Consider the following 23,665-nt stretch of genomic DNA (forward strand, 5'->3'; position numbering starts at 1 on the left):
GATGTCATCAGTGATGTCACTGACCATGTCATGAATGATGTAATATGTGACATGATCAGCAGTGGATTGCGGGTGCGCGATATATAGTTAGTACAACTAACTATATATGGAATTTCAATGGTTTTGTGTGAGTAAAATAAGGTTTTTTAAATGCTAATTCCTAACTATATATGGTGTATAACCTATGGTTTTTTCAGTGAATTTTCAAGGTTTTGTAAATGCTAATTCCTAACTATATATGGTCTATAACCTATGGTTTTTTCAGTGAATTTCATTGGTTTTTTAAAAGCTAATATCTATAGCTGTAAAATGTATTCTTCTTTAAATCTAAAAATATATTTTATATGTTTATTAATAATTTTTTTTAAATATTTTTTTTGTTTCGCTCCCGGTCCGCGAACCGGGAAGCTTCCCGTTAGCTCAATTTAAAGCCGCGACCCGGTCCGCGAACCGGTAAGAAATCAACATAGTGATGGTATCGCGTTGCCGCGTAATGCGTCTTATGACGTACTGCGTTAGCGCACCCGGAAGTGCCCCGGGGCGCGGACCGAGGCGCGAAACGCAGCTCCCCGGAAGCGATCCGCGGCGCGTCGCGAAAACGCGACGTATCGCGTTGCCGCGTAATGCGTCTTTTGACGTACCGCGTTAGCGCACCCGGAAGTGCACCGGGGCGCGGACCGAGGCGCGAAGCGCAGCGACCCGGAAGCTATCCGGGGCGCGGACCGGAGCGCGTAACGTAAGCATAACAGGTCATGTGACTTGTTAATAACACTTTTCATTGGTTCATTTCACTTTTGGTTTCATAATGATGTAAGGCTAGGTCAGGTGACCTAAAAATAACACTTTTCATTGGTTGAGAAGTATTGTTTTTCCCAAATAATGAAAACCCCTCCTTCTTTCCTCACTCTGACTTTCATCATTGTGAGAGGAAGACCTTTACTACTATATGAGAAATGGCTTCATTGGTAGCTTCAGCTGGTGGACCCCCACCACCACCTCCACCTCCTCATGGGAAGAGAGGACCACCTCCCCAGGTCATTACCAACACTGAGGAGGAAGATGAAGAAATGGATGAGGAGGGAGAAGAACCACAGTTCTTAGAAGAGGTGCCCCGGGTTTCCAGAAAGAAAGCCAGTTTCATCTGGCAGTTTTATTCGATCCCTCGTGGCCAAAAAAAAGTCAATGCGAGGTATGTCACCTGCCGCATATGCAAAGAACAATTATCAAGAGGGACGGACAAGAAATATAGCTGCGGAAATCACACAATGCACAGGCACATGACAAGGAAGCATCCACTAAATTACAGCCGGGCGGAAATAAGGGATATGCAGGACAATCCAAGACCAACTCCTGTGGCCAGACCAAGATTACCAATTGCATTAACACCAGAAGAGGCACGGGAAACTGTGCCAAATATACAAGAAAATGTTGGCCACATGATACACTCTTGTATGCACTGTCGTGCGTTGTTAGCGTGTGGCAACATGAGCATCAATGCTATAAACCTGGCGTATGAACACCATGATTGCCCTAACCGCCCCCAGTAATTTTTTTTTTGCTCCTGTTGAGCCCTTTTCAACGCCTGTTTTTTGTTGTTTCCCCCCCCCAAAAAAACCCAAAAAAATATAAAATCGTTCAAAAAATACAAAAAAAACAAAAAATGTTCAAAAAAAAAAAATATATATAAGACAACAAAAATATTTAAAAAAAAGTTCTTTTCAGAACTACCTTCCCTTTCAAAAAAAATTGCTAGAATGTTTAGCACTCTGGCAAGCTCTATTTCTTTTGGTTCGCTCCCGGGTTAGCTTCCCGGTACGCGGACCGGGAGCTAACCCAAAAAAAAAAAAAAAAAAAAAGAGTAAGTATAAGGAAAGTAAACAGAGAGTGATGTTAAAAGAAAGACAGCTATAGGGAGTAAAGAAGAGATACTGTTTAATAGATCTATTTACCGAAGAAAAGACGGAAGAGGGTATAATTGTGAAAAACAAAATAGATAACGAAGTGAAAGAAAAAAAAAGAGAGTATAACATTAACAAAGAAGAGTTTCTTGGAGAATGTGAGTGAATGTTCAAAATAAGATTAAAACATGAGGAATAACAGAGAGAAAAAATAGAAAACAGAAAACAAAAAATAACAGAAAAAGATTAATTGAAACAGCAAAGAAATGTAAGTAACATAGAGCCATATCATCAACATAGGCAATAAAAGTTTTGCAGCTTTTATTGGCAGAAATGTGTCGCTAAAGCTGCTTTTAGCGGCAGAAAACTGCCGCTAAAACCACTTTTGCACCAGTTTTCTGCCAATAAAAAGAGCAATAATTTTATTGGCTGTATTCATAATATGCCCCTTAGTGTGCTTCAACTACACAGAGAAAGCATTATGAACAAGTAGTGATAGAGTGATCAGTCAAAGACACTAAGAGTAATAGAGACGGAGTGAGTGAACAAGAGTGAGGAACTATGAGAAGAGAGGGACTGAGAAAAAGAGTGGAAGGAGTTGAGTAAGTAGGTAATAGAGAAAGGAATGAGGGAAGTAGCAAAGGCAGGAAACTGAGGGTTAAAGAAATGAAGCAGTGGAACTAATAGTAGGTGAATGTGATAGAAATGTAACGAAAAGAGTACAAAGCATTTACCTTATAATTGTCGTTAAATTACTCACTTTTTGTTTTTATACTTTCAATCTGTGAAAGAGAGAACAAACATTTCAAAAATATTAAAACATGTATTTAAAAATTACAAAAGACAAGGGAAAAGATTGAAGGACAAACAGTTTTTCAACAACTTTGACACTTACAGAAGCTTCTGCTTCTCCAGGCCCCCTACACAGTCCTAAAGATATACATTTTAAACTAACAGTATCTTGATGCAGATGAAGTGAGGCCTATCATAAAACATGGTGCATCTTTTGCATTGCTGTTGTCTCAGAAAAGTGTCGCAAGACACTAAAATTTTAAATAATTGCTTCAGGATGCCAATAAGATGTGTCCTATCCAGAGGTTTGTTTGAGGTGAGGCCTACTCAGGGTTGCAGATGAAATTTCGAGTTGTTGAAGAGAATAGAGGACATAATACATGTAAAGGTCTACCAATGAAGTGAGTCATGTCCACTGCACTCTTGAACAAAGTCCAAACCTCCTATGTTTCCCTGGACAGACCTAAACTTGATCTGCACAATGTGATTCGTAATGATAGGAAACACAGGTGATGTAATTGAAATACGTGCAATTTATTTTGCTCATTTCACAATCACATCACTTGTGTTTCCTTTGCTTAGGTATCTCATTGTGCAGATGTAGTCTAGCATATGAAAGAATACGCAGAAGTGCAGCACTGTATGCAACAACTTTGACACTTACAGAAGCCTCACCTTCTCCATGCCTCCTACACAGTTCTACATATACATCATAAATGCAAATAGTACAGAATTAATTATACATGTTAAATGGTTTATTTTTGCTGTTCTCAGAATGTATCAAAATTCACTAAAAACAGTGACTTGAAGGTATTCATCATATAACAGCGGGGAAAAAAAAACACAATCAAAATGATTGTGTTTAAAAAACCCATACAACATAAGAAATCAGAATTCAGAACTCCTTAAAGTTAACTTACTTTCCATGACGTCAAAGGATGTCCTATGAACAGCTTACACTCTTTTGTGCTGTTATTACTTTCAGCCCGCCACTTTCTGAAAGAAAATCTCCATCGTTTTTAAAAACATGTTACATGCAATAAATGACTTCTTGCTCTCTACCACAAGTTTCCACAAGGCCAAATCTTGTCAGACCCATTTATAACTCTTGGATTTCTTGTAAGCCAATCCCGTCATTTGGCATTTTCGCAACTTTCAGAATTAAAATGTTGAAGATCATTTTCACAATCCTGGAATAGTAATATCTTCCCCTTCTTGCTCAGTCATGTTCTACATTTCCTATGACACTGATACTGCTTACTATGAAGCAGACTTACACTAACTCTATGACTACTACAATTATTTAATTCTCTACATCACTTTCAATCACAAAGCAATGTAAAACAGTAGACAGCGTTGCAGACTTACATTCCCTCTACTCTATGTTTTGATTGGCTGCTTCAATTAGCTTATAAAAAGAAATAGTTTTTCTGAACTCATTCAAAGTGCATTTATTTCTCCATGACGTCCAGTCTTATGGTTAGAACTTATGTCTCTGAACTACACTTATCCTCAAGGCCAAATTGTGTAGGAGACATTAGAACTTCTTGAAATTCCACAGAGCACATCCCAAGATTATTTCCCTAAAATTTTGGTTTTAAAAACACCAGGTAAGAGTTTTTAAGGTCATACGGCAATTTTTTTTTGAAAATTAAAACAGAATCGTTGCAGAATGACCAGCCATTTCTAGACTTTAAATAAGCTGTGTAATGTCCTGATGTTATTGAAGGGCCGTCATGATATATAATTGCTGCAGTTACAAAAGTCCTTCCTGATATTTACAACTGCGAAGCTACAACATTTTTAATTAAAGTTGTCAATTTTGTTCCATCAGGCCTACATCGTTGGAACATTAAAATGACATACTGGCCATATGTTCGTATAAATAATGTGGACATCATTTCAGATTTACATTGGCTACACTCCATGTTGTGATCAGCTGCTTTTACTAGCTTATTAAAGGAGACTGATTTACTGTCTGGCAAAGTTAAATATATAAATCTTTCTGAGTCTACACTAGTAGTACTTGATACCATACAGTTCTCGCAGTCATGCTGCCATTGATAAGAAAGCCCAAACAGCTGATCTACATCTACACCTTCAGCATGCAATACATCAAGCATATACATTAAAAACTCCTGACAATCTTGCTGAATATTTTGAGAGAATTGTGTTTGGCCTGAACATCTGTCTAACAGATTTCGAATTTCAGACACACTTTCTATGTTTCTTCTATCAGTGCTACATTTCTCTAACACAGAATTTAACAAACTGCAAAATCTTTGATCAGAATTGACCACAATCTCTTCTTTTACATTTTCTAGAGAAAACAAAACATTAACCACTACATTAGCATAGCAGTTGACACCAGAACTGTTTTCAAATTGAAAACCAACAACATCTTCAACAGAATCCTTTTTGTTTCTGCTTGTAATTTTAGGTTCATCGACTTTTCGTCTTTTTGCTACAACCTCCCCAGTATTGGTCACATTTCTTCGTTTCCGGCCTACCACACGTTTCTCAAACAAAGGATACTGAGGCAAATGTGACGCATACTCTCTTCTTAACCTATTGTATTCCTTAACACAATCTAGATCCGCACAAATGTTTGTGACATCACACTCAATCAAGTACAATCCCGATAAAGTTCTAACTCGTGACAATGCCACGTATGCCATACCCTCCTTGAACACAGAACTGCCAATATTCACCAATGCACAGTCTACACTTAAACCTTGCGATTTATGGATTGTCACCGCATATGCCAAGCAAACAGGAAACTGCTTACGGCGAACATATAAGTCTTTTACAAGCAAAAATCTAGCAGAGCAACGACCAATTAGCTGTACTTCCTCAATGCCATCAAATTTAATTTTTAAAAATTCAATTCCATCTCTATTTCTGTATTTTACAAAATCAACAACATTACCCATTGATCCATTTACCAGACCTCTTTCAACATGTAAATTCCTTCTTAAAATTATACGGCAGTTCAAGCACACATTCAGAGTCTTTTCAAAACCTGCAGTTTTAGATATACTCTTCTCTAATGAATCCAATTTTGTTTTCAGATTCTCAGACAAAATAATTGTTGATCCCATATGCTCTACTCTGTCAATAGCTTCCAGTTTCACAATCTCTTGCTTTTCTAAATGCAACATTTTGTTGTTGAATTTGGCACATTCTGCAAGAGTTGGCATCAAACATATTCCAGATTTCTTATCAGTAATTTTCTGAAAAATATTCTCAGGCACAACATCTTGTTCTGGATATAAATTTGACAGTAATCGTGCATGTAAAGCTTCTTTCCCATGCTCGGTCACTTTTCCAATTCTAACATCTTGTAGAATAGTCTTGTAAACTTCATCCTTCGCATGACGCATATTTTCATGCAGTTCAGCATAATTGAAGTTTAACCATATATTGACGTTGCCAATGCTGCCTAGGCACTTCCTGGTATCTTCATGCGTGAGCATTTTGAACACAGGTTGCCCTTTCACTGGTGTCAGCTGCAGAAGATCTCCGAAAACAATGATGTGTTTGCCACCAAATAACACATCATACTCTGTTTTGAGAACTTCTTGCATCCTCAAATGCACAAAGGCAAGCATGACATTGGAAACCATTCTTACTTCGTCAATGATAAGAAGTTTCATTTTCCTCAAGATTCTTGAAACTTCAAAACAAGCATCTCCAGATAGCTTGTGATATTGTAATTTGTTGTCATGCTCCACTGGCAGCATCAGTAAACGATGTAAAGTAATCCCTTTAATGTTATGTGCTGCCAGTCCAGTTGGAGCGGTGACAACACAAGACAGCGATGACTCTGTCCTTTCCTGCAAATAGCATGAAATTGCTTTAATGAGGAAACTTTTTCCAGTTCCCGCTTCTCCACTCACGTACAGTCGGACAGGCTTCAACGACGTACATGAGCACTCTTTCTTGTCATGACTTAATCCATGATCAATTTGCATGGTAACTTCGTCATATATTTTCCTCTGCTCAACGTTGAGTTGTCTTTCCAACTCTTCTAAGTTAACCGCATCCTCCTGAGCATGTGCCATGGCTCTTTCCACTTCATTCATGGCAGTGGCAGCTTCATTTTCGATAACAGGTCCTCCTAGTGGATCCTGACTCAATGAAGCAGAACTCTGACTGTCCTGAGAACTGTCTCTGGCAATCTCGGCTGCAATCGTTGCTTCCTGCTCAATTTCCGCATTCAACATTTCTACATATTTGGGAAAAGCAGGACATTCTATGGTCTCCTTGGCGGCATTGAAAGAGTCTTCGTAACAGAGGAAATCTCCAAGCAGTTCCTCTTCTGCACGCCAAGGCTTGAAAAGTTGCAAAAGTGCTAAATAGAAAAACTCCTTTTTTTCAGGAGATTCGCCACTCAATTTTCGATGGTTTACCAAGTGGCATTTTCTTTGCTTGACCAGACATCCCTCACTTCCTATTACAGCATACACTCCTTTCTCAGTATCTTCTTTGATGTTCCTCTTGAATATGTAATTTTGAAGAACCTCATACAGACAAACATTGTCGAGGTGACTGCTTCTATTTGGATAATATGTATCCAACATGTTGGTCTTCAAAATGTCGGTACTGTTTGGCTCCTTTTCCGCCAAATACTCAATTTCCCGCACAGGTTTCAGAACTCGATTACGCGTTGCAGCAAGACCAAGACTCGCCCAAACGATACTCCTGGACTTGGCATAGAGACTTGCTGAAGACAACCGGTCAGAGCATTCGTAAGCTCCAATTTCTCGATGCGACAACATCTTCAGACTGAAACTGTACAACTTCTTGCTGAGGCTCTTTTCATGGGAAATGTCCTCCCACATATCCTTCAATTCTGTCTTCTCTTTTTTGGTGATGTAAGACGTCACATACCGAGCCACAGCCATACAGTTATCAGCCACAAACTGTATATCCATGTTAGCATTCCACATGGACAAAATCACCGGGTTGTAGTCGTTGATGTACTTGGACTCTTCGTTCCTCTTCAAATTGTATGTGTTTTTAGGTGATTTCTTCATGACATTATGTCGCAGCGAAGACATCAAACTGTTTACTCTTCCTTTAGAAATCACCGGTCGTGGAAAGCCGAAACGACATTTGGTGTAGAACTTGTCCTTGTTTCGGAATTTACGACGGCAGTACTTTCCACATCGATGGCTTTGGAAACGCAGAACTTTTTCTCTTAGGCTTTTCTTCTCCTTTGCGTTTGGAACAGCACACGTAGAATACTGTTGGATGAAACTCATCACTGAGTCTTCTGGATCCGTTCCAAATTTAGGTGCATCCTTGATCCACAGCAACGTATGTATATGAGGAGCACCTCTTGCTTGGTACTCCTTTCTCCAGAAGAAATCCAACACCTCTCCAAGAGGTGGATTCTTCTTATTCATGATGAAAGACATCAGAGCTTCAAATCTATGATTGAAGTACCTACATACATTGACTGGATCCAAAGAGCACAGTTCTCCGGGTGTCTTGAATTCGATGTTATCTACGTTAACATTTGCCTCTCGTAGAAATTCAAGTAAGTCTTCCCAGCCATACTCGGCACAGCTCAGATTGAGGAACCATGTGGGAGTACCTAAGTTCCTCAGCATACATTTTAAATCACCATGACGACGGTACCAGTACTCATTAGTACCACGCTGACACGCCATGAGATTAATCAGGTGAGAATCCAAAATACTGTCTTGGACATTGACTTTATCCATAAAGTCACTTGCCGAGATGTTTTGCATGTGTATACCACTTTTCAAGATGTGGTTCACTGCATATGACAGTCCAGACAGATCGCTTTCAAACAGGAGATGAAACAAATAGGGAATGCATTGTCGAAACCTAGCATCTCCTGCATACAATCGCAAAGTCCGGTATTCAGAAGCAGGAATTTGATGAGGTCGCTCATCATATCTTCCTCCCTGACCTGTTGGAAAAAGCTGTGGGAAACACCGAGCTTCCAAACTTTCCTCCCAAACACTAATGGGACTCCCTTTGGCTTGTTTCATTTGAAACAAGTCAATAGCATTCCCCATGACTTCTTTGGAATGCAAAGGATGAACACTATAATGTTCATATATTTCTTCACTAGTAGAGGGTTCTACTTTCTCAATTTGACCAGCACACAAATCGCTATCCTCTTCCTCACTTACTTCCTCTTCTGCAACATATACATTCTTATAGTATTTATTATTTTTGTTCAAATACAATGTTGCCTTTTTAACTTTCCTAACATCTACTAAATCTTGCCATATTTTCTTATTCTTTGTCGGAACCCCATTAACTAAGATAACCAGAGGTTCCTCTTCCACTTTTTCTACTCCAATTGTGTTAATGTTTTTCTTCAAATCTAGAGGCAAATAAACAACTCTTCCCTTTAATCCTCTCTGTAAATCTGATGGAGGCAATTTCCCTGTCTTTGGCTCCATTCTTACAATAGCCTGAAAGGGATGGATACTTTGAATCAAAATAGATTCATAAGTATTTAAATCCTTCAATTCAGAAGGAATCTCAACCAATTCCAGATTATTATGAACTGCTCTAGCAGGCATCTGGTTTTGATTTAATTTGCAACAACAATAAGTACACACACGTTGATCAAATCCCAAATCAAAACAATTTTCTACCATCAAGTATGTTGCAAAATCCTTCCATTCACTATTATTTTCCCTTTCACTTTTTGCATATAAATCCACTAACTTAGTCTGATTCTTATAATAAGTGCGTCGACAACACACACAAGTGAAATTAGGCCTCTCACTTGATTTCACCTGAAACGTCGCAATTTCCCTCTGGAAATTATCTGTACTGGAAACCTGTACACTATCTTCCACATTACCCTCTTCTTCTGGGTCAATTTCAACATTCTCCTCTTTACTTCCAAAGTAACAAAACTCAATTTCTTCACATATGTTCTTCACATCTATTTCAGAACCATGCAAAAGAGCAGCGCATAATTGTTTAAGCATAATTGCTGGACTCTTAGCATAATACAACATTCTAACTAATTTCCTCACTTTATTATGATGCACTGCTAGCATCCTGAAATGATGAAAAACACTCTGGCATACTCTCCTGGAAAGACAAGCCAGTGAATGACCATGCAAACCTGTCACTTCTCTCACTCTGCAAGGATCTAATTCTTGCAACAACTTCATTTTCTGCTTCAAACTTTTCTTATTAAATGACCGTACAAAATCACAAAGCAAATTGATGGAATCCTGTCGCACACTGCAAATACTACTACACTTCCAGGTGTACACAGGACCCTTAGCACGTCTTCCTAAAACCTCATTACCTAACACCTCTTCTGCCTCTGTTGTCACAAGTTTTTCTTTTTCAACTGGACAACCATCTTTCACTTCATAAGCACGACCACTGGTGTCAACTGCATGCACCAAATCATTATCCTGGAAATAACTCTCCTCATTAAAAAATTCCTCACAGCTTGAACTATGCATCCATTCTCCAGAAAAAACTTCACAAAAATTACTATGATTAACTATTCTCTTCCATCTACTATTTCTTTTGAAATCATAAATTGCCTTGTTTAGCTTCCTAATTCTATTGATTATCAAAATAAATAACTTACGTTTAATTTCAAATGCCTGATCAATAACTTTCTCAACTTTTTTTTTTCTCTTATAAAAAACCAGTTTCTGTTGACCTTTCTTAATATTTTTTAACACATTGCCAATTATCCTGTTGCGGAACATCCGTTTACGAATGTCCCTAAACTGTTGTTTCCTTCTACTATCATGCACAGAGTTATCTCTTGCTCTAGCAGTAACATTTTTGGTTGGCCTTTCCTTTCCATTTGATTTGCTTATCTTTTTATGGACTGAAACATTTTCTGTAGTAATATTTTTTTTACTACACATATTTCTTATGAAATATTTTGTGCTCTTACCCGGTGCTTTCTTCGTGACTTGACAAATCTTTTTGTTAGAGGACTGCTGCTTATTTTGTTTCACCTGCTGTCTTTGACGTTTTGCAGCCTTTCTCTGTCTTTCTATTGTTGGCATGGTGAAATCTTGAAATGATCTGCAGTTGAATCTGTGGTAAAATATAATAAAAAATGTTATTAACCATTATTACCAAACAGTAAATCAATAACAATGATCAAAAACTTAACACACTACTTGACATTTTAAATAGAAGATTTTTTAGTCCTTGGCAAATTTACAATACAGAAATAGCAGAAAAGAAATGACATTTATATTTATGTTACCTGTGCTATTTTATATGTGAATCTGATCTAATTTTATGAGCATATTTTAATATTTTATTGAAGACACTACACATAACCTGTTTTTGAAGGTGTCTTTATTTTTAAATTAAACGGTTTACATTTTTACTTTTTATTAATTATACATTTTAAAAATAAATGTTTATATTTCCATAGGCTCAAGCAGGTCAGCTTCCCACCCTATGTCATATAATTCGGACAAATCTGCATCCTCATCACGCTCTTCTTCATCCTCAGGATTTAAATCATCCAATGGATCAACATCCACTGATGTTTCAATTACAAGTTCAATGATGAGGTCAAAATCAACTGATTGCAGATTGTCACTCATGTTGATGTTGTCTTTATCTTTAAAGAAAGATAACAACAATGAGATGTTGCAGAGTAAGAGACAAATCTCAGAGATTATAATAGTAAAATTGTTTAACAAGAGTAATATTTTGCAGCTATTATTTAGCCATGTCCAGCAATGCTGATCAGGTGAAGACTATGTCTAATTTTTCAGTGAACAGGACTCATCTCTTCTTAACCTTGGATAAGCCTCACCGACTCTGTGTGTCCTGCACATACTTAAATGTAAAGGGGCAGATTTATGTTAAATGGCACATCCCCAGGCATGCACCAGTTAACGTGCACCGCTGCTCTGCCACCCATGGTGTGCCGTATTTACAATCAGATAGGAGAAAACTGCGTCAAAACCCTGCGCCTGCTTTAAGCAGGCATAGGTCTTGACGCAACATTGTGGAGATGGGGCACCCCTGAGCCTTGCTTGAGCTGCATCGCACTTGCGATACAACTCCAGCAATCACTACCTTTACATCACAGATACATCACGCATCTGTGCCATTTTTGACCCATGATGCCCCGCATTGTAAATGCAGCACACCATGGGTGGCGGAACAGCGGCACAGGATGACTGACACATCCCTGGTGATGCACCAGTCATCATAAATCTATCCCTAATCTTCTTATCTTGTTACAGATGAACCGCCATATGTACCATCAAACTATTTTGCATTTCCTAAATAGCGAATTTTAAGGAATAAATAGCAATTCTTTACCATTCCTAATTTGCAATGAGCAAATTGCTAATTGCAAGTTACCCATTCATTTCCATGGGCTAGGAGCCTCATAGGAATGAAGGTTTAATTTGCGATTAGCAATTTGCTCATCACAAATTAGGAATTTTTCCAAGGGTGCAGGGGTGTCTCAAGAACACCCTGCTGCACCCCTGAAAAAGAAATTTGGGGGCATATGGCACACATACATGCCCTAAGGGCATGTGTTGGCGTCATATGGGACCTTTTGTTTTTTTGAAAAAAAGCTTTTTGAAAAGAATTCGCAAATTACCACCAACTAGAAGTTGGTGGTAGTTTCCAAATCCTTAATGTCATTTTTTTACATATTTTTTGTTTGATACATTGCATTTAAGTAATCGCAAAATTTGCAAATCCTTCAGTGCAATCGCAAAATAAGGAATAGCAAATTTTGCTATTCCTTATTTTGCATCAAACTTGTTTGATACATACCATTTGTCTAATTAGCATTCACAAAGGCCGAAATTCGCAGAATTTTGATCTTTGCGAATGCTAATTAGCTTGATACATATGGCCCCAAGTGAGGCCTGTCTTGCAACATGGTGCATCTTTTGCATCACTGCTGCATCGGTTTCATGTGGTACGTTTTTTTTACACCATGACATATCTGCCTAAAAGCATCAATTTGTAATTTTGTCGCTTCATAGCAAATCTTTTGCACCGCCGCTGCATCATAAAAGTGACGCACAGTGGCGCAAAAGAGGCATACACCTATCATAAATCTGTCCCTAGCATTTTAAATGATTAATCCAGGATGACGATAAGGTGTGGCCTATCCAGAGGTTTGTTTAAGGTGAGGCCTACTCAGGATTGCAGATTAAAGTTACGCTTGATGAAGAATACAGAAGAGATAATACATGTAAAGGCCTACCAATGAAGTAAGTGATTTGCACTTTATTTCGCCAGTCATCATAAATGTATCCCTAAGCTTCTTATCTTGTTACAGATGAACCACCATATGTACCATCAAACTATTTTGCATTACCTAAATAGCGAATTTTAAGGAATAAATAGCAATTCTTTACCATTCCTAATTTGCAATGAGCAATTTGCTAATTGCAAATTACCCATTCATTTCCATGGGCTAGGAGGCTCATAGGAATGAAGGTGCAATTTGCGATTAGCAATTAGCTCATCACAAAATAGGAATTTTTCCAAGGGTGCAGGGGTGTCTCAAGAACACCCTGCTGCACCCCCTGAAAAAGAAATTTGGGGGCATATGGCGCACATACATGCCCTAAGGGCATGTATGGGCGTCATATGGCACCTTTTGTTTTTTTGAAAAAAAGCTTTTTGAAAAGAATTCACAAATTACCACCAACTAGAAGTTGGTGGTAGTTTCCAAATCCTTAATGTCATTTTTTTACATATTTTTTGTTTGATACATTGCATTTAAGTAATCGCAAAATTTGCAAATCCTTCAGTGCAATCGCAAAATAAGGAATAGCAAATTTTGCTATTCCTTATTTTGCATCAAACTTGTTTGATACATACCATTTGTCTAATTAGCATTCGCAAAGGCCGAAATTCGCAGAATTTTGATCTTTGCGAATGCTAATTAGCTTGATACATATGGCCCCAAGTGAGGCCTGTCTTGCAACATGGTGCATCTTTTGCATCACTGCTGCATCGGTTTCATGTGGTACGTTTTTTTTACACCATGACATATCTGCCTAAAAGCATCAATTTGTAATTTTGTCGCCTCATAGCAAATCTTTTGCACCGCCGCTGCATCATAAAAGTGACGCACAGTGGCGCAAAAGAGGCATACACCTATCATAAATCTGTCCCTAGCATTTTAAATGATTAATCCAGGATGACGATAAGGTGTGGCCTATCCAGAGGTTTGTTTAAGGTGAGGCCTACTCAGGATTGCAGATTAAAGTTACGCTTGATGAAGAATACAGAAGAGATAATACATGTAAAGGCCTACCAATGAAGTAAGTGATTTGCACTTTATTTCGCCAGTCATCATAAATGTATCCCTAAGCTTCTTATCTTGTTACAGATGAACCACCATATGTACCATCAAACTATTTTGCATTTCCTAAATAGCGAATTTTAAGGAATAAATAGCAATTCTTTACCATTCCTAATTTGCAATGAGCAATTTGCTAATTGCAAATTACCCATTCATTTCCATGGGCTAGGAGGCTCATAGGAATGAAGGTGCAATTTGCGATTAGCAATTAGCTCATCACAAAATAGGAATTTTTCCAAGGGTGCAGGGGTGTCTCAAGAACACCCTGCTGCACCCCCTGAAAAAGAAATTTGGGGGCATATGGCGCACATACATGCCCTAAGGGCATGTATGGGCGTCATATGGCACCTTTTGTTTTTTGGAAAAAAAGCTTTTTGAAAAGAATTCACAAATTACCACCAACTAGAAGTTGGTGGTAGTTTCCAAATCCTTAATGTCATTTTTTTACATATTTTTTGTTTGATACATTGCATTTAAGTAATCGCAAAATTTGCAAATCCTTCAGTGCAATCGCAAAATAAGGAATAGCAAATTTTGCTATTCCTTATTTTGCATCAAACTTGTTTGATACATACCATTTGTTTAATTAGCATTCGCAAAGGCCGAAATTCGCAGAATTTTGATCTTTGCGAATGCTAATTAGCTTGATACATATGGCCCCAAGTGAGGCCTGTCTTGCAACATGGTGCATCTTTTGCATCACTGCTGCATCGGTTTCATGTGGTATTTTTTTTTTTTACACCATGACATATCTGCCTAAAAGCATCAATTTGTAATTTTGTCGCCTCATAGCAAATCTTTTGCACCGCCGCTGCATCATAAAAGTGACGCAGAGTGGCGCAAAAGAGGCATACACCTATCATAAATCTGTCCCTAGCATTTTAAATGATTAATCCAGGATGACGATAAGGTGTGGCCTATCCAGAGGTTTGTTTAAGGTGAGGCCTACTCAGGATTGCAGATTAAAGTTACGCTTGATGAAGAATACAGAAGAGATAATACATGTAAAGGCCTACCAATGAAGTAAGTGATTTGCACTTTATTTCGCCAGTCATCATAAATGTATCCCTAAGCTTCTTATCTTGTTACAGATGAACCGCCATATGTATCATCAAACTATTTTGCATTTCCTAAATAGCGAATTTTAAGGAATAAATAGCGATTCTTTACCATTCCTAATTTGCAATGAGCAAATTGCTAATTGCAAATTACCCATTCATTTCCATGGGCCAGGAGGCCCATAGGAATGAAGGTGCAATTTGCGATTAGCAATTAGCTCATCGCAAATTAGGAATTTTTCCAAGGGTGCAGGGGTGTCTCAAGAACACCCTGCTGCACCCCCTGAAAAAGAAATTTGGGGGCATATGGCGCACATACATGCCCTAAGGGCATGTATGGGCGTCATATGGCACCTTTTGTTTTTTGGAAAAAAAGCTTTTTGAAAAGAATTCACAAATTACCACCAACTAGAAGTTGGTGGTAGTTTCCAAATTCTTAATGTCATTTTTTACATATTTTTTGTTTGATACATTGCATTTAAGGAATCGCAAAATTTGCAAATCCTTCAGTGCAATCGCAAAATAAGGAATAGCAAATTTTGAATTAAGGACATTTTAAGTCATTTCCACATGTGCAGTGTTTTCAAATTATGATTTGAAAATCGTTTTTGGGGAAAAGTAATGGTTTGCAAATTTATGACAAGGACATAATGGTGTATGCTTCTCTATAAGGCATTTCAGTGTCTCTGATGTCATGTTTCCCATATTACATTATAAGACCTTTCCCCATGGAGCACATTCCTTGTAAATATGCTCCCACCTGTGCATGGTGAATTTAGATTTTGACTGTTTGAGTCACATAGCCATGTTAAAAGTGACCCCAAAAAATTGCAAACGCTTTAAAAAAACACATTCATGTGTCTTAAGGACATTTTAAGTCATTTCCCCATGGACAGTGTTTTGTAAGTGGCGCAAAAGAGGCATACACCTATCATAAATCTGTCCCTAGCATTTTAAATGATTAATTCAGGATGACGATAAGATGTGGCCTATCCAGAGGTTTGTTTAAGGTGAGGCCTACTCAGGATTGCAGATTAAAATTACGCTTGATGAAGAATACAGAGGACATAATACATGTAAAGCTCTACCAATGAAGTAAGTGATGTCCACTTCATTGCGCCAGTCATCATAAATCTATCCCTAAGCTTCTTATCTTGTTAGACATCAACCGCCATATGTATCATATAACTATTTTGCATTTCCAAAATAGCGAATTTTAAGGAATAAATAGCGATTCTTTACCATTCCAAATTTGCGATGAGCAAATTGCTAATTGCAAATTACCCATTCATTTCCATGCGCCAGGATGCCCATATGAAAGAAGGTGCAATTTGCAATTAGCAATTAGCTCATCGCAAATTAGGAATTTTTCCAAAGGTGTAGGGGTGTCTCAATAACACCCTGCTGCACCCCTGAAAAAGAAATTTGGGGGCATATGGCGCACATAAATTTTAACAACATTCCTTTACCTCAAAAACGATTTTCAATTCATAATTTGAAAACACTGCCCACAGGGAAATTACTTAAAATGTCCTTAAGACACATGAAAGTGTTTTTTTATTGCCTTTCCAGCATGGTTGGGTCACTTTTAACATGGCTATGTAACACAAACATTTAAAATCTAAATTTGCCATGCACAGGTGGGAGCATATTTACAAGCAATTTGCGCCACAGAGAAAGGTCTTACATTAAAATGGGAAAAATAACATCAGGGACAGTCAATTGCCTTATAAAGAAGCATACACCATTATGTCCTTGTCATAAATTTAAAAACAATTCCTTTTCCCCAAAAACGATTTTCAAAATATAATTTCAAAACGCTGCACATGGGAAAATTACTTAAAATGTCCTTAAGACACATAAAAGCGTTTTTTAATTGCCTTTGCAGCATGTTTGTATCACTTTTAACATGGCTATGTAACACAAACATTAAAAATCTAAATTTTCCTTGCACAGGTGGGAGCATATTTACAAGCAATTTGCGCCACATAATTCATAATTTTCTCCTTAAAGCACACTATTCTCTATCTAAATTAAAGAAATATTTTCTCACCTTAGCAAATACTTTGAGTTTGAAAACAGTCTCAGAAACACACCAATTTGTCTTCAGCAGAGCAAAAGGTATGCACTCCAGAGTCTGCAGCTATCAAAAGCACAGAAATGCTGTAATTCTTCACACATATCTCTCATGTCACCCAATCAAAACTCTTCCCTCACTTTGTTTCAAATGAAAACCCTTCCCCCCTCTGCCCTTTCTGCCTTTTCTGCATGGCAACCACCTCTTGGAAGACTTCTGGTGTTTGCAAGTTCACACAACAATGTTGCAATTGAACTCTGAACTCTCAGTGCACCTGCATATCCAGTGCATTCTTTCATTTAATGATTTTTTATTGACCATTCAAAATACATCTTTCAAATAACTCATCCGTGCACCCTAACTTTCTGTTTTCAGCAATCAAAATCCACCAATCACTGTTACTGCTTCATGAACACAGAAACTCCACCGTTTTTTTCATTTTAAACTCTCATTTTTTCAACTGCCATTTCATTGCCACACTTCATCTGACTGCAGGAGAACCTTCTCTCACCATGTTTTCTGTCTGGATTGTTGGACATAGTTATATTCACTGGGCTCAAAGGTACACTGAAAACAGGAATTTACCTAACCTCAATTTACAAGATGTGGAAATTAAGTGGTTTGGCCACAGAGGATTAAAATGTCACCAATTGATACCATTGGTGAAAACCTTTATGCATTTGCCCAAACCTGACCTGTTAATTGTGCACTGTGGAGGTAATGACTTGGGCACTTTGACTGGTGTAGGTCTGGAAATGCTTTTAAAGGACACCTTTGAGCAATTAATGGCACTTTTTCCTCAGACTGCCTTGGTATATTCAAATATATGCCAAAGACAGAAATGGAGGTGGTCAAACCAATTTTGTCCACAAATTGAGAAGTCGAGGAAGCATGTAAACAAATCTGTTTCAGCTTACATGAGAGACCATGGAATGGGCTCCCTGTACAACAATAACTTGCGTTACTACATGCAAGATATCTACAGAGGAGATGGAGTTCACTTCTCAGATGAGGGCAACAGAATTTTCACTGGTACCTACTTATAAGTACCTAAATGTACCATAAACCCAAAAGTTCTTCTCAGAGCTACCCTACATCTGATCACTCACAATTATTATTTTACTCTAACATTTTTCACTAATTTTCAACAAAGTACGCTCCCTGGGGCGCTACCCGGTACGCGAACCGGGAGCTAACCTCGCGAAATTTTAATTTTTTTTTTTTTTTTCGCACATATGGGCCTCCTCAGCCACCCTCACAAAACCTAGGGGGTCAAGATAAGTCTACCGTGCCCCCTTCTACCCATTCTGAACATTATTTGCCCTCCATCTTGTATCTTAATTCGACCGAAACACAAAATGGTGGACTCCCGTTACGCTTAAGGTTCGCGAACCGGGGCGCTCAACGGTTCGCGTACCGGGTCGCTCCCTGGGAAGCGCACCATCAAAAAAGGTGGGAAAGTAGTTCACAGAAAAGCCACTGGAGACAATTTCACCAAATATAGACTAGCTCATACTACATACCAATCCCTACCATTTTCACAAATTTGATTGGAATTCCATTTAGCCATTTAGCCTGTAGACCTCTCTAAATACCGTGAGGTAAATTACTTCACAAAACACATCTGAAGTGTTGGAATTGACAACCAATTAAAATGTTACTTTCATTTTCTACTTTTTTTACCTGACATTTGATTGGTTATATACCTGAATATATATAAAGGAAGAGAAGAAAACACAGCCATTTTGACTACTACTTCTTGGTGTACATTTCAATAGGATTTTCACTAATTCCTTCAACTTCTATCTAAAGGTAAGTTTTTATTTTTAAAACTGAAGTATATTGTGCACTATAAGTTAATATGGTAAACTTTTTCTGATAGTTATATACTATCCCTCTGTAGTAGTTATAGATTTAGATAGACTTCTCTGTTATAGTTATGGATGGAGTTAGGCTTCTCTTGTATAATTATGAATTTACTTACGTTAAATCACATACACTTTTTTATATTCCTACTTCCACTCTGATACTATACACTGCCCAAAATTAATCCCAACAGTGCCCTATCTCTACTAATATATATTTTTTTAATCTAAATTTCAGGCAAAATGGAAGGCGAACAGAAAGTTGAATTTCAAATTGTCCTGCAAGAGAGCAGCCAAGAAATCAATGATGAAAATGATATTGAATTTTTCGATGAAACTTTAGACAAAGAACTACTGCAATGTGTACAAGCAGTAGATAACCTCCTTGAAAATGAGGACATTTTACACCCTCAGAGACTACAATGTATATTCAATGATAATTATGAAATTTCTGACAATGAAATGTTAGAAAGTTTAATAAATTATGAAACACAATCACAATAAAAAAAAATGCTTAAAAAATAAAGAAAATAAAAAATAATCAACAAAACCAACAATCAATTAACATACAGCATTTGAAAAGTCTATCATTCATTTTTCATTGCAGTACGCTGCCCAGAACGCTTCCCGGTTCGCGGACCGGGCGCTCCCCACGCAAAAAAAACAAACATTTTTTTTTGTTTTTTTTGCCCCGCGGGGCCCTTTTAAAACCTCCACATTAAACCTAGGGGGTCAGGGAGGATCTAGTATGCCCCCTTATGGTTATTTCCCCCTTTGTTTTGGCCTCCTCTTGTCTCTCAATCCTACCGAGAGACAAGATGGCGGCCGCTCCGGACTGTTTAGAATGTTGACAGACACCGGAGAGCCAATCAGCTTAGCTACGCGAAGTTCCGGTACGCTTAAGGTCCGCGGACCGGAGCGCTGCCCAGAGCGCGCTTACAGATATATATCTTTTTTTAAACGTTAATTTCTCAAAATCCACTGGAGCACATATATTGAGACCTAGAAAAGGCACATCGGGCTACCAGTCCCTACAATTTTGCCAAGTTTCATGCAAATCCATTCAGCTGTTCGGGCTAAAAGTGAGGCCAACCGCCCTATGGAAAACTCAATGTTAAAAACACGTTTTGGGACCCCCCTTTTTTCTCGGCCCCCCCTTGACGAACCACCCCCAAATTTCCAAGGGCTGCTCAGAAACAAAATGTTCCATTTTCCAGAAAATTTCAGCCAATTCCGTCCACAAACGCCAAAGTTATTAGACATAGAATTTTCAAAAATCCCATAGGGAAAAAATCCTAACTATATATACCTACTGGCGACCGCCAGTAGGTAATATATATATATATATATATATATATACATATATATATATGAACGTAATATTAATAAAAAATATACAATATTTTTACCGTAGGATAGCTGAAAGGGTAAAATTTACTATTTCCACTCCGGAGAGTGCAACAGTAGGGAAAACGTTGGATAGCGTAGGGGTAAAAATTACTATTCCAACTCCAGAGAGTGCAACAGTAGGGAAAGCGTTGGATAGTGGGAGGGTAAAAATTAATATTGCCACTCCAGTGAGTGCAATGGTAGGGAAAGCTTTGGATAGCGTAGGGCTAAAAACTTACTATTCCCACTCCAGAGAGTGCAACAGTAGGGAAAGCGTTGGATAGCGTAGGGGTAAAAATTACTATTCCCACTCCAGAGAGTGCAACAGTAAGGAAAGCGTTCAATAGCGTAGGGGTACAAATTACTATTCTCACTCCAGAGAGTGCAACAGTAGGGAAAGCGTTGGATAGTGGGAGGGTAAAACATTACTAGTCCCACTCCAGTGAGTGCAATAGTAGGGAAAGCTTTGGATAGCGTAGGGGTAAAAACTACTATTCCCACTCCAGTGAGTGCAACAGTAGGGAAAACATTGGATAGCGTAGGGGTAAAAATTACTATTCCAACTCCAGTGAGTGCAACAGTAGGAAAAGCGTTGGATAGCGTAGGGGTAACATTTACTCTTCTCACTCCAGAGAGTGCAATAGTAGGGTAAGCATTGGATAGAGTAGATGTAAAAATTACTATTCCCACTCCAGTGAGTGCAACAGTAGGGAAAGCGTTGGAGAGCGTAGGGGTAAAAATGACTATTCCCACTCCAGAGAGTGCAACAGTAGGGAAAGTGTTGGATAGCGTAGGGGTAAAAATTACTATTCCCACTCCAGTGAGTGCAACAGTAGGGAAAACATTGGATAGCGTAGGGGTAAAAATTACTATTCCCACTCCAGTGAGTGCAACAGAAGGGAAAGTAAATACTTCATATATTAATTAAAATAAATTAAATATTAATACCAATTACAAATTAATTAAATGTAATTACCAATTTAATATAATGTAATAATTAATCAATTAAAATACAAATAAAAATTATTTATTAAAAATCATTACCTATTAATACAAATTAATTACCAATTAACAATTAATTTTTTAGCAATTGAAAAATAATTAACAATTAATTAAAAATAAATACCAATAAATAAATGTAAAAAAATAATTAATTAGAATTAAATTACTTCCCACCCTATTCCCCTATAAACCCACAACCTGCCACGGAAAATAAATTAATATAATTAACATAAGTATCAATTAATCAAGTAATAAAAATTAATTACCAATTCTAATTTAATTAATTACCAATTAAACATTAATTAATAACTAATTCAAGATTAATACCAATAAATAAATTAAAACATTTATTCAATTATAATTAAATTACTTCCCACCCTATTCCCCTATAAACCCACAACCCGCTACAGAAAATAAATTAATAACATTAACATAATTAATAATTAAGCAATTAATACAAATTAATTACCAATCATAATTTAATTAATTACCGATTAAAAATTAATTAAACAATAATTCAATATAAATACCAATAAATACATTAAAATATTTAAATAATTATAATTAAATTACTTCCTACCCTATTCCCCTATAAACCCACAACCCGCTACAGAATTAAATTATGCAAAAATTAAATACCATAAAATTCATTACTTAAAATAAATTATATTATAAAATAAATAATCACTCATCACACATTTACAAACATAAAAAACACCTTAAAAAATGTGATATTATTAAAAAATAGATATTTAATACCTATATTATATACTTCGACATTTTGACTTTCTATATTTATGTAAATCGATATTAACTTTCTTACCTCAAATTCGATATTGTTACTGTCTATATTCTGTCCATTCAATATTTTGTCCATTACATATCATAATGCTCTTTTGGAGGCACCATAGTTCTAGGTCGGGTACATATTGTATTTAGGGTAGTAGTTGGCCCCAGAATGTGGCTTTTAGGGTCCTTGGCACATTTTTTGATGTATGGGGCTATTTCCCAATTTCATGAAGAGATCTTGTTTATGCTCTAATTTAATTGGATGTTTAACTCTCCTCACTGATGTATTAACAGCGTTCAATGAAGGTATCTTACAGGGCTGGTTGGCTCTGTATGGTTGTTCATTGTTCTCAATAGTGTTGCTTGGGTGTTTGGGTTGATTGGTGCATTGTGGAACTCCCTTCCTCCAGGTCTGAGGGGTCTGGAAAATTTTAATTCTTTTAAAAAAGCCCTGAAAACTCACTTGTTTTTAGGGCATCGTAAATGTATCTGCTGCTGGAAAACATCATGTATGTGTAAGTGTCAGGACAGTCTAAGCGCCAGGTTGCCCGTTGGGTGACAGAAATTGTGCTATATAAGTATACCTATACATACATACATACATGCAAATTTGGCCCTTTCCAACTTTTGATGTGAATAGGCTGTCCATTTATCATTAGGTACCTTGGACAACCAGCCAATGTAATCTCTTAGTTCAAATATTTCCTGCTTGAGCATATTGCACCTGATTATGCATGACGGGGGTGCCAATAGCTGAGCAGTTTTGGAATTGTGTTCATTCAGGGTTGTTAAAGGTTTAAACTGATTATGACATTCAATGACATTCAATGACACTCAGCGGGGCTGCATGGTAAGGGTCTAAGGGTTGGCCTCCAGCGGGTGTTTTCTCGCTAATTAGCTAGTGGGTGAACCTTTAGCTGTTTGGGCTGATATACAATTTTTTCCCAGTTTACTAAAGAAAGAGCTTCTGTCTTCCCACCGGCCCTTGCCTAACTTGTCCCTTTTCCATTTTGGACCCAGTTCTTGGGTGCTTCTTTGCCTTTCCCAAATCTGTTAACTTATCACTAGCCTTTCGTTTTACCATTATGGCCAATGGTGTTAATTTGTACTAGTTCTTATTAGCTGGTGGCTTAAAAAGGCAAAGAGCTTTCAGGATAAAGAGAAAGAGGAAAGAGAAAAATAAAACTCTCAGTCCTTTTGCCCTAGTCCCCAGACAATAACTAAAATGGCCAAGTTACAGAAGTTTATGTGATTAAGAACAAACAGGAAGATGTCCTTTTGAATTTCACTATCCTTACTATGGAGTTCAATCAAATCGATTTTCCCTGCATGATAAGAACGCAATTAGATCACATTACCCATGTTGTGTTTGAGATGCACTAGTTTAACTAGGCACAGGAGACTTTCATCTAAAAGTATGAAAATATTTCTCTAGGATTAGCAAGTTTGCT

The sequence above is a fragment of the Lissotriton helveticus genome, chromosome 8 (assembly GCF_964261635.1).
Source record: "Lissotriton helveticus chromosome 8, aLisHel1.1, whole genome shotgun sequence".
Taxonomy (NCBI): domain Eukaryota; kingdom Metazoa; phylum Chordata; class Amphibia; order Caudata; family Salamandridae; genus Lissotriton; species Lissotriton helveticus.